The sequence below is a fragment of the Meleagris gallopavo genome, chromosome 4, assembly GCF_000146605.3.
Source record: "Meleagris gallopavo isolate NT-WF06-2002-E0010 breed Aviagen turkey brand Nicholas breeding stock chromosome 4, Turkey_5.1, whole genome shotgun sequence".
Classification (NCBI taxonomy): domain Eukaryota; kingdom Metazoa; phylum Chordata; class Aves; order Galliformes; family Phasianidae; genus Meleagris; species Meleagris gallopavo.
Genome location: NC_015014.2, coordinates 1,733,223 through 1,744,578, shown reverse-complemented (window position 1 = coordinate 1,744,578; position 11,356 = coordinate 1,733,223). Strand labels below are relative to the sequence as shown.

General features: G+C 39.0%; 1 long non-coding RNA gene across 1 annotated transcript; it reads right to left on the bottom strand.

The window, feature by feature from the left end:
• Positions 1–2,252: 2,252 nt before the first annotated feature.
• On the bottom strand, positions 2,253–10,699 carry LOC109367113. Its single transcript, XR_002113836.1, has 3 exons — positions 10,667–10,699; positions 8,518–8,812; positions 2,253–3,244 (listed from the first exon to the last, which is right to left on the bottom strand). It is a non-coding gene; the product is annotated as an uncharacterized LOC109367113 (long non-coding RNA).
• Positions 10,700–11,356: the final 657 nt, after the last annotated feature.

Sequence of the window (11,356 nt, the reverse complement as noted above, 5' to 3'; positions counted from 1 at the left end):
CAACAATTCAAGTACAGAATTTAAAATGTTAGTAAGCTGCAAGAATGAACAAGATATGGATTGGAATAATGAGTTGGAGAACTAGAATAACTAATATAAGGATTGTAACTTGCTTCAAGTGTAAATTTATGAAATTAAGCAATTCTATTTCCTGTTCTCATTATTTCCAGAAAAAGATGTTGGAGGACTAAATAGCAATATAAACAATAACACTATTACTAATATCTTTGAGGTTTTTTCTACATTTTTTCCTTTTGAACCCTACATATGAATTAAAGCAAAAATTATTCTTTTTTTTTTAAAGTACAAATTTTCACCTTTCCTAATGGTTATATTGGCTAATAGCAGAAAACTTCTGGAACAGCAGGGGGGAATATATCAAGCAGAGCCTTTTAAGGAACTGACGGATTGAATAAGGAGGCCTGAAAAAGGATCTGGGAGGCGATGGATCGTCAGGATGTGTGTGCAGAATCGATGCGACGTGTTCTGTTCCCTGCATCGGTGGGAGGGAAGAGTCTGCAGCAACACATCTTGGAAAGGACAGACTGCAAGCCATGGTGTCTTGGTCCACAGCCAGAAGGAACAGAGAGCAGCATGTTTTTCAGTCAGATGCAAGTAATAACTCTTCAGTTTCATAGATTTTCCTACTGCACCAATGTTTACTAACACAACTCTTTTATATCTTAATTTTAAGCCAAAAATTAAATGAATGAATGGTAAGTAAATTAATGAAAGGTAAAGCTGAGGGACTCCACTACAGAACGAAACAGAGAGTTGGCCACAGGGCTCTGGAAGGAAGGCTTCTGCTGATACCAAGAGTAGGCGTAACTCATGCAGTTGCTCTGCCAGGGGCAAATCTACTAGGAAATCTTGTCACCACCAGCTAACGTGCTGTCTTTAGTGTAGTTAGACTTCAGGTTTAGTTGGATCTGTCAGCCTGAAACAAGGAGAAATCAATGTTTTATCCCCAGTTTTCAACCTTCATTTGCTGTCCTCCTTCTTACCTTGTATTGTCACAGCCACAATGGGATGCACGCTCAGAGGTTTGCTTTCATAGTGAAGACTACCAAAGTATTGCTGCTTTTCATCTGTGGAAAGACCTTTCTGTCTTTCCTCTACTCTCTCTAAATAAGGAATTGATTTGTAACTTACTTCTCACCACAATGAAGCTAGCAACCACGTATAGCTTCTACATTTGCTGCCCATCAAAAATTATTTTCAGTTCTTAAGCATGACATTTCAAAATCATAGCCAATGTATATATATGTTCCAGCACGCTCCTGTGCATGGAAAAAAAAAATATGTGAGAAAAGATCAGAAATAAGACTCGCTTGTGTTCAGAGAACCAGAATTCAGCAATGACAAGGGCTGCTGAGAGAATGCAGTTTTTAATAGCTCTGTGGATGTAATAGAATTCACTTTCATCCCTATAAACAAACATTAAATATATGCTTAATGACATTATGAAATGACAGAACAAAGTCAAACTCTATAAATGAGAAATGTGTTTCAGCTACAGGCAAAACTGAAGGAAAACTTTAATCAACACAATCACAAGTAATTTGACAGAAAATAATTATAAAGAAGTAGAAAGATGTCAAAGCTCATCCTTACATTTTTGTTGCTTCAGATTAGGTATGAAGCAGAAGACTGCACAATAAAATGAAACCATATCTTAGGGGTTGTTCCAAATACAGGATCTTTATGTTGTAGCATGAGATATCGTTTAGCTCCTTGTGCTCGTGAACTCCAAAGAACCCTCTCTTTCACTAAAAAGATTTAGATGTATTAGTCATAATCACTACAAACTAAAACCATTGCTGAACATCAGAGTAAAGAATAACCTGCTGGTGTAAAATTGTGCTAAACCAGTAGAGTCGCATGATGGTAAGCGAGGTCAGGATTTGGACTGATTCAAACATCAGAGCTATAGGGAAAATTAATGTGGTGTTTAATAATCAATTTGGGACAGGGTCATATTTGTGCTTTGCTTGGTGCCAGGTTTTACTACATCTGCTTTACATATCCTAAGGCTCTGTGTTGCATAACAGGACCTTCTGCAATGCTTCCCTGAAGTAGCAACAAAAACTGGATCTAGAGACATGGCCTGGCAACAGCTGCTATGCTTTACTACTCGTATTTTTCCTCCATCTTGTGTTCCCTTCATGTGCATCACTGCAGTAGCTGAACATAGTTTGTCACATGGAGCAATTAGCTTCCACGTGCAAGGCAAGAAATTAATAACTCAAACCAGGGAACTGAGCCACTGAAGGACTGATGGACTGCAGCAGAGGAGTGACCAGAGGGATGTGTCCAACTCTGACAGTATTGACTGCCTTTCAGCAAGGTCACTGCCCTTTCTGGAGCAAAAGATTATGAGAAGAACTTCTCAGTTTTAATTGCTGTCAGTGTCAATTACGGTGCAGAAGGACTGCGTGATTTTGTAGCTTGGCACAGACCTGGGAAGAGGAAGCGCTCAGAAATTATTGCAGCTAGTTGCTGTGAGTTGTCACAGATCCGAGCAGAGTTGACAAGGTTTGCTTCTTGAAGATAGCCCAAGAGTAATTCATAGCAGTTCCAGCAAAGTGTGTGTAGGAGTTGTGAAAGAGGACGTAGTATTTCAGGATAATAATTGTGTTCCTTGGGATCTAGTTATCTTGGGAAAAGGATATTTAAGGGTAAACTACCACTGATAATTTCACTGAGTAATTGGATACTACTGTGGTGAGTACAAGGTAAGGCATCACTCTACAAATGCTTCTAAGGAATAATTTGATTAAAATGCCTTCTAAATTATGTCATCTATTTGCACTTTCTCTTAGCTTCTACAAAAGGCACAACTAGATTATAACTAAGCCACAAATGTCGTACAGGTACAAAGCAAGTGAGCCTTGTATTGATTATTCACAAAATTCTCTCAGTCAGTTCCCCCTGCAGCACACAGTAAATACCTCTGCTTCTCATGTGCTCTTAAAGGCTGCTTCCCTAACTGTCCAAAAGCATCTCTGTTTTGATGTGGTTGTGTCTTCCCCTTGTCATACCCTCAGTGCAACCAGATTCATGTGCTGAGCAGACCAGCAGGCTGCAGGCTTCTTCAGGCTCACCCATACAGACTTGGCTCTTTTAGTATTTAGGATCAAACAGTGACTGGGTGAGATGAACAAGTACAGTTCCTGGAGCCCATCTCTCCTCTCCAATGAATATCCTGCCAGCAGCATGACATGCTGTTCCTGCCCAAAGCAACCTGAGGGAAAACACAGAAGGCTACACCCAGCAAAGTGCTTAAGCCCAAGAAAGAGCTAGCATTTATTAAACACATTTTAATTATTTTCCTGTTAACAGAGCACTGGCATCAGTGGATTCTCTTCTAATTCAGGAAATTTATCATATCTCCAGAACTCACTTCCCCCCCCCCCCCGACTGCTCAGAGCTGCAGAAAAAAATAACATGGATTGAAGTTAACCCCAGTATATTTCCACATCCTCTATCACAGTCCACATCTATTCAGTGATTAATTCAGAGATTCATTACAAAGACGAAAAAAATTAAATGAGGTAAAATTAAGGGTTCCAGAAAGCAAGAAGTTTCTTTTCAAGTATTAAAAAAAGCAAAGAAATGTATCAGAAAATTCTGATGAATCCTTGCATGCCTTTATGTCAGTTGCTACTGTATCTTTACTAGTGGTTTCTCAAGTTAACTGAAAAAATTTATAGAAAAGGACAGAAGTCAAAACTTTTTCATCTATTCATCCTGAATTTTGTCTTTACTAGCTTCAGTTGTTGCTTTTATGCCCTCCATTAATAAGTGAAGTAATGCATTTCTTTCCAGGAGCAGCCCTTCATGCTTCTGTTTTTCTTCCAAAAACCCCACTCTTTTTTCCTCAGGGGAACTGTAATAATTCTTCTAAAGATCTGTCTGTATTTTTGCATAACTAACTTGAAGCAGAAAAAACACATGCACTTAAATAATTTTGAATGGAAGCTGAATTATGTGTTCTGTCTCTTCTAGATACAGCCTCTGGCTCACGTAACATACTCCTAGGTAGCTGTCACATAACTCTGCAGATCATTTTGTCCCGACCGTTTGTAGCTCAGTGTGTGATTGTTCCAACAAAAGAATCATAGTCCCCTGCTGAGCAGAAAATCAAAGCTCTTACCTCTACCAAGCAATGCATGGGAAACTGAAGGTACAAGGTAAGGACTCTAGTGAAACGTTCTGCAGCCAGTGGTTTGTCACATGAAAATATATGGGGTTCCTTGTGACACTAAGTCTGTGCACTAACTGTAGAAAAACAGGTGGAGTGGCTGCAGTGCAGCTGTGCAGTGCTGGTATATATCTATATCACTCAGAAACTGACCTACTCTTCCAGAAAGTGGGGAAAAAATGTATAGTGATTCTAGTTTCTATTGATTATGCTTTCAGTCTGGAGTTGGAGAACAAAAATATTTGCACCTACTACTGAAGCCAAAGTTACAGCCTTCCTTGATGTGAGAAAAAGGATTTCTCTAAAGCACTCAGTTTGGCAGAATTGTCCTTCCCATAGTGGCACCTCAAGGGAGGGCAAAGCTCAGTAAATATTAAAGTTTAGATCTTCAAAGGTTATCTAAATTCCTAATAACACTCCAGAAATTTTATCTGCCACGAGGGATGTAATTTCCAAGTTTGCCTCCAAATTTCAGTCTCAGAAAACTTTGACAGATTTCCTTTTGCCTTCAAAAAAAATGAAAAGAAGCACAATCAAAACACCAGAAGATAAACTAGTAATAAGTGTCACAACATGGTATTTTAGGAACATTTTTGTTCAGATTATGTGCTTTTCTCAATGTATATCTAAATAGCTTTTTGTCTGAGGCAGAAGGATTATTCTACAAATCCTGGTAACAGAAAGCTTCTGGTTAATTTTGTGCTTTAAGTTGCAACTCATATTTTGACTTGAACAAACAGTTTGTAACCTGTTTGGATTAGGATTTCTGCTCAGGCTTGGTGACACATCATTAATATAGAAGTATATGCATAATTTAAGAACAAGAAAGAAGAGAATATCTTAATATCTCAAGAGAATCAAGCTACTGGTCAACAGAAACATTTCTGTGCCTTGAGGATGGTCAAACAAAGAAAGCCTGGAAGAGGCTTCCTAAAGAAGAGGCTGATGCCTCATACCTGTCAGTGTTCAGGAAGCATTTGGAAAATGCCCTCAGTAGCATGTTTTATCTTTCGGGTAGCTTTGAAGTTCTCAAGCATCTGGGCTTGGTGATCTTCAAAAGTCCCTTCCAACAGAACTACATTATTCTGTTCTAAAACATCTGCAAAGAATAAAAAAAAAAATAATGACCGCATACATAGAAAAGCCTGGTGATGGAATATCTTAAAGAAAAGGCAGAGTGGGACAAAATCACAACTAGCTCAAGAACGATTGTCACAAATTCATTTTAATTTGTAGTACCTTCTGGCTTGTCAGCTTGCATAGGCTCACTGGCCCTTTGCTGAACCAAGGCTCTACATGATCCATTTTAATTCAGGACACCACAGGCAAGTTCACATATATGTTGAAGGACTGTCACAGCTGGCAGACAGTGATAAATATGAACTGCAAAAAGCTTGATAATTTTGCAGACAGTCTTGCATTGTGCTTATTTGGCTTGCATTACTGCACTGTGATACAGCAAGTGGCAGCACAATTAATCACAAGCATCACAGTGTAATTTGTTATGACAGAGAGCCATGTGCGCTCATTGGAAACAGCTTCTCTTTTATCCCTTCATATTCTGTGCCTCCCTTCATGATTCTCATCAAGGAACTGGATTATATAATGCTGTGAAGTATTTCTAGAACTATTTGAGATAAGGGCTCATGGGTGGTGAGGAGGTACTCTGAAGTACAGTGGAGTTTGAGAGCACCTATCCGGCTTTGCATGCAGTGATGGAGGGCCCAGAGAAGCTGTACCCTGTCCTGCAAAGGAAGAATTAAAGAAATCCAAACAGGTATGGTGATAAGATCTGCTGTTAGTACACCTAACACACTGCTGCCAACCCCCAGTCCTGTGCTGATTCCTTCAAATTCAAGAAAGACAGAGAGAGAAAGAGGAGAGCACCTCCTCTCCCCTGCCCATATCATCTCCCAGAGGGGTCTATTTGCAGACATTATGGGGGATATGGGCACTGAATATGTTATTTCCCAAATCATTACTCTACTGATAATAGCCCCCTACCCTGTGGAAGGGGGGTTGGAGATTCATGATCCTTGAAGTCCCTCCCAACCTGGGCCATTCTGCAACTCTGTGATAAACCACTGCAGTTACTGGATGGCTTTTGTGCCCTCTGTAAGGAAGTTTTGCAGTGGTGTTTTCTTGCTGGCACTGCAGCACTAATGCTAATGTTAAGGTTTCAGCTTTTTTCTTCCTCATAACTTTTTATGGCAAAACTTATCTTGTGCACTGATCCCCTTTAGCTACCTAATTTTCTAATTAAGATAAATATTTGTTAGCCATAAACTGTCAAAATCTCACCATTCCCCTCAAGCATCACAGTACCCACAGACAAAAGGCACATTCATAGCACTTCACCCTGCTGTGCAAACACTTTTTTGCAAGCTTCTTCGGCATTAAATTTTGAATGTCTAAGATAGGAATGTATATGCCAGTGATAAAGACTGGATCTGTGATGCAGATGCAGTAGCATAGACTACTTCAAGTAATGTATTTCCTGAGTTCAAACAAAATTAGAAGTTGTTTCATTGACTCAGTCTTTATTTAATTTACTTGTATTTGGTAGAAACTGAAAAGAGCTACCTAAGTTCTTGAATGAGCCAGTAATATTTTCTTTTTTTTCTAATTTGTGAAGGACTGCACTCAGGCAGAGCTGATGAATAATACTACCCTAAATCTGTTTCATGCTAATGGGTCGTAGAGAACATACATCATTCCTGATTTATGATTCCACACTTGTAATTTCTGGAAAAATATTAGGGCAGTGTTAGAATATTTCTCAATTCATACTCTCTAAGAAATTCTGACATTAATTATATATGGATAAACATGTTTAAGGGAAAGCTTGAAAAAAAATAACTGAAAATACGTACTCTTTTGTAAGAATTCTTCTCTTCACTGAAATCTTGCTCTTAGCATAATACACCATAAATAGGGGAACGTTTGAAAAGAGCAGACTTTTCAAAGCCAATTTGTACCTTATTATCCTGTATTTTTTGTGATAAGTGACAGAGATCCCTATCTGCCTTTCTTGTGTACATATTCCCTACTATTTGTTCTTTCACCACTAACCCACCTCTTCACAGTTTATTTTAGCATTCAAAATATCTGATGGAGGAGCCTCAAACACACACAATAAACAAGAAAGAAAAAATCACATCAAACTGAGAGACCTCCCAAATGTCCTCTGAGTATTAATATGCCCTTTACAAAAAAAAAAATAAAAAATATTGCTTTGACTAGGCTGCTACCTATGGTGAGTAATACTCAACCCTGTTCCACTAATAGGATCAAGAGAGCAGGATATAATACATCATGTTCTGCTGGGCTACCTGGGAGAACCTTGTCCCACCAAATTACCCTCCCCTTGCTTGCCAAGTCTTTGGACATTGAAACTCTTACCACTTTAGCAGACTCTGCAGCAATATGCATTTGCAAGCAATTTGAAGAACTCAAAGCATTAATAGTTGTAATTTTCTGTAGCAAAATGGTTACATTATTGCCTGGAGGGAACATTGTATGTTTTAACCCTTTTAAATCCTGTGTGTCATTTAAAAGCGAGAAAAATGGGTTCTATTTGTGAATAACGGTAAGAATGGTATCAGGCTTCCTTCCTTTAAAAGCTTGGTCAGATATGCTATTCTGAAGCTGGTAATTAATCAAGATAGCAAGCATTCAATTGCTATAGAACAGCCAGGTTTTTCCCTCTTATTAATAGTGCTAGCACCTTATACAACAGTCTGCTTCTGTTCTCTGTTTGGTCTTTGACATCAGTGCTGATTAAACTCAAGGAAAAGACTGAGAATCACAAAGACAGTCTTGAATTTCTCAGAGTGGATTTATGTATGTTTACACTGAAATGAACAGGTGGATCCCTGAAGTCAGAGGCAGCTCTTCCAATGGGATGAGAAGATTCATCCTCTCCATCAAATATCACTTTTAAGTTTTTGTCCTGGCCTTAGGCCACAGGTGATGCAACACAACCAAAGTCTTACAATATGTGTACAAACATTACAACCAAGCCTAATAATTTCTTACTGAAAAAACAAACAAACAAAAAAAACCACAACTTGCCATCCTCCCTCCTCTCAACTGCTGTAACTCTTCAGTCAGGAGGCATTTACATGCACCTTCTTTAGGGTTTCATTGACTGCTCTACGCTCTTAGAGGCTGGCACTTGGCATCTAAGCTTAAGCTTGAAGAGAATTTTACAAGGAAAAGAACGTATGAGAACGTTTTCAGGATTAAGACATTTTTCATTTTTTCCATTTACCATAATATAACAACTAAACATTATCTCTTCTAAGAATTACCTTAGTAATGAATAAACCACACCAGTGAGACTGACAGGTTCCTGGTTTCTTCTTTGTCTGCAAGCTGTTTCCTTGTGTTTGTGCAAGCAACCAGGATACAGGATGGGTGTATCTGAGCCAGTATTTTTCAGAAGATCCCCCATGAGGGTCTGATATCTGCCAACCAATCTGTAGAATGTGAAGGACTGAAGGACACTTCAGATTTGAAGTATAGCACGCACGGGTCTTTCTTCAGCTTGCATCGAGAAGGATCAGGATGCGCTCACTACATGCTATATGCTTCACAGTTGTGTGCCTGAGGAAATCAACATCATCAGCCTCACTAGGGCTTGCCTGCATTTCCTTCTGATGCTCATTCCCCTTTGTACTGTCAAGCTCATGGTTAATATCCTCTGTCTAAGAAGACTTGCCAGAGAGGATATCATCCTGCCCAGAAGCCTCTTGGCTACATGGATGAAGCTGGGCACAGTAAAGAAGGACTAGATAAATATTTCATGCTTGCTGCAGTGTGACTTTTGAGCAAACACAGTTTCATAAGAGCAAGAAAAGAATGAGCCAGCGACTGATTTCATAATCCGTTTTGGAGCTTTTTGAAGAACTACCTATTACTGGCATAAAAGTATGATCATTTCAGAATCTCACACCCAGCTCACTGAGAGGTCCTTGAGGCAGAGTCCCTAGATGTGTAGCAACCTCAGGGACTGACAGAAGGATTCCCACAACACCAGAGCAACCACAGAAGGTTCACATAAGGCTGAGTATATATAGAGTAAGGAAAAGGAATACAGTAAGACACTGTCAAACTGACGTCAATAGTCTGCCAGCCCCCAGTAATGGGAATGACACAGAGCATGTTGAGCCTTGACAAGATCCTGATGAATGGTATATTGAGATACAGGATCTGCCCACCCTTTTTCAACACTGTTATAATTTTCCTCGTTTGCCAAGTAAGAAAGTAGAATGGAAAGCCCCAAAAAAGCAATGTTGGTGGTCACTAGAGAAAAAAATGCTAAGACATGGAAGCAGTCTGTGAAAAGGTGAAACCATGCAATTGCAAAGTTACTCAAGGTGGGAAAACAAGGTGCCAGCAAGTAGAAGGAGGTAAGTAAGAAGACACGAGAGTTTTGCTTCCTGAAGATTTAAAAATAGAGTTTCACTCCAAACAGGATATTGATTGGCTAGACTACAGGGTAGGAGAGGTTTTTTTTCCTGAGTACGAACTTCTGTATTTGGAGCAGTATTTCCAGTCTATTAAAAAGTAATTATCACTTGTGTTTACTGTCAGAGTGCAACTGTAAAGAGTTACCTTCTAAAATGTGTGGGACATGAAATATCTTCAATGACAGTATCCCTGCTAAAGAAAAAATTGCCTTTGCCTGGCCCAGTAATCATCTGCCAAAAAGCAGTTTGCATTGGAAATGTTCCATTTTTATGCTAATGTGATTTGACTGAGGTTTCAGCACTAAGACATACATAAGGACCTCAGGAGAAAACTTCTCTTAGAGCTGGGAGGATGTACATAATATTATTTTTATGGAAGAAGACCATAGTATGTCTATTTTTTTTTTTAAATAGAACTGCATCTACCAACAAACTGCACAAAATAATCTAAACCTGACTAATTCTGAAGATGAGACCAAACTGGAAGAGCTTATTCTCGGCTCATTTCTACTGTACCTACACTGATAATACAAGGGAGGGTGCATCAACAGAAATCAATGGGAATATTGTATTTGGATCTGGGTATGGACCTTCAACATAAACTGTATTTCACCAAAAAGGCAATAATCTTTGAGAAGTCATAGCTGACAAATGAGAATCTATTAAATAAATTTACTTAATATTTATATAATACTGTCATACAAATATTGAGAACTAACCAGTTAGGAGAAACCATTACTGAAAAATAGTTTTTCAGACCCCCCAAAAACTTAATCTTTTTCCATTGTGCTTCAGTTTGAGTTGTGTGAGATGTGAGCATGTTTGGATATACAGGATCACAGGAAAAATGTGCCATTGTAACACTGCAACACCATAGAAAGCACAGAAATTACAGCAGAGTAGCAAAGTCCGAGGCTGCAGCAAGAGAAAACTTGCTCAAATGCAACAGCCTAGGGCATAGAAATAAAGGGGAAAAAAAGCTGCTTACCTTCAGAAGGCCTCAGGTAAGCAGGGATCTCCAGCAAGATATCCTTAGCTCCACTGTCAACCCTTAAATGAGGTCTGGGAAGGGGTGGGTCAGAAAGGTGCATTGAATGCACCTGAGCTCCCCTGGGTTGGCCCTGCCTTCCCACCAGGTGCACAGTCACTGGTTCAGACCACGACTTAGCATTTCTGCTACAGTCATCTTCCAGTCCTAATCATTGTCATCAGAGTAACCAATGTAAATGTTCAAGTGCTTCTCCATCTTCTCACACCAGTCTTTGCATCCTTCTGAGTGTTTTCACTGATAGAATTCTACTTGAACAAGGTTAAATTCTCTATTGCAACAAATGAAAAAAAAAAAGAAGATAATAGCTCATTATTTAAAAACTTGAATTAAGCATCTTGGCAATGAATAGCAAGTGTATCTATACATGTAGGTGTTTGTGTGGAAGGGAAAGAGATACATTCTCAGTAGTACCTTTTCTCTTGCCATGGTGTAGCCCCCAACATCTCATTGAGGAATCACAGAAGTAATGGATAATGGGATAGGAGGGAAGTATTTGGTTACAATAATGATAAAAGAGAGAAACACCAGTGAATAAACCACTTGACTTTGATCTGTGCTAGCTGGAAAACAGTCATATATTTTTAATCGCTTTTTGTGTGTGTGTGTTTCAATTTTTATTTTTTTTAT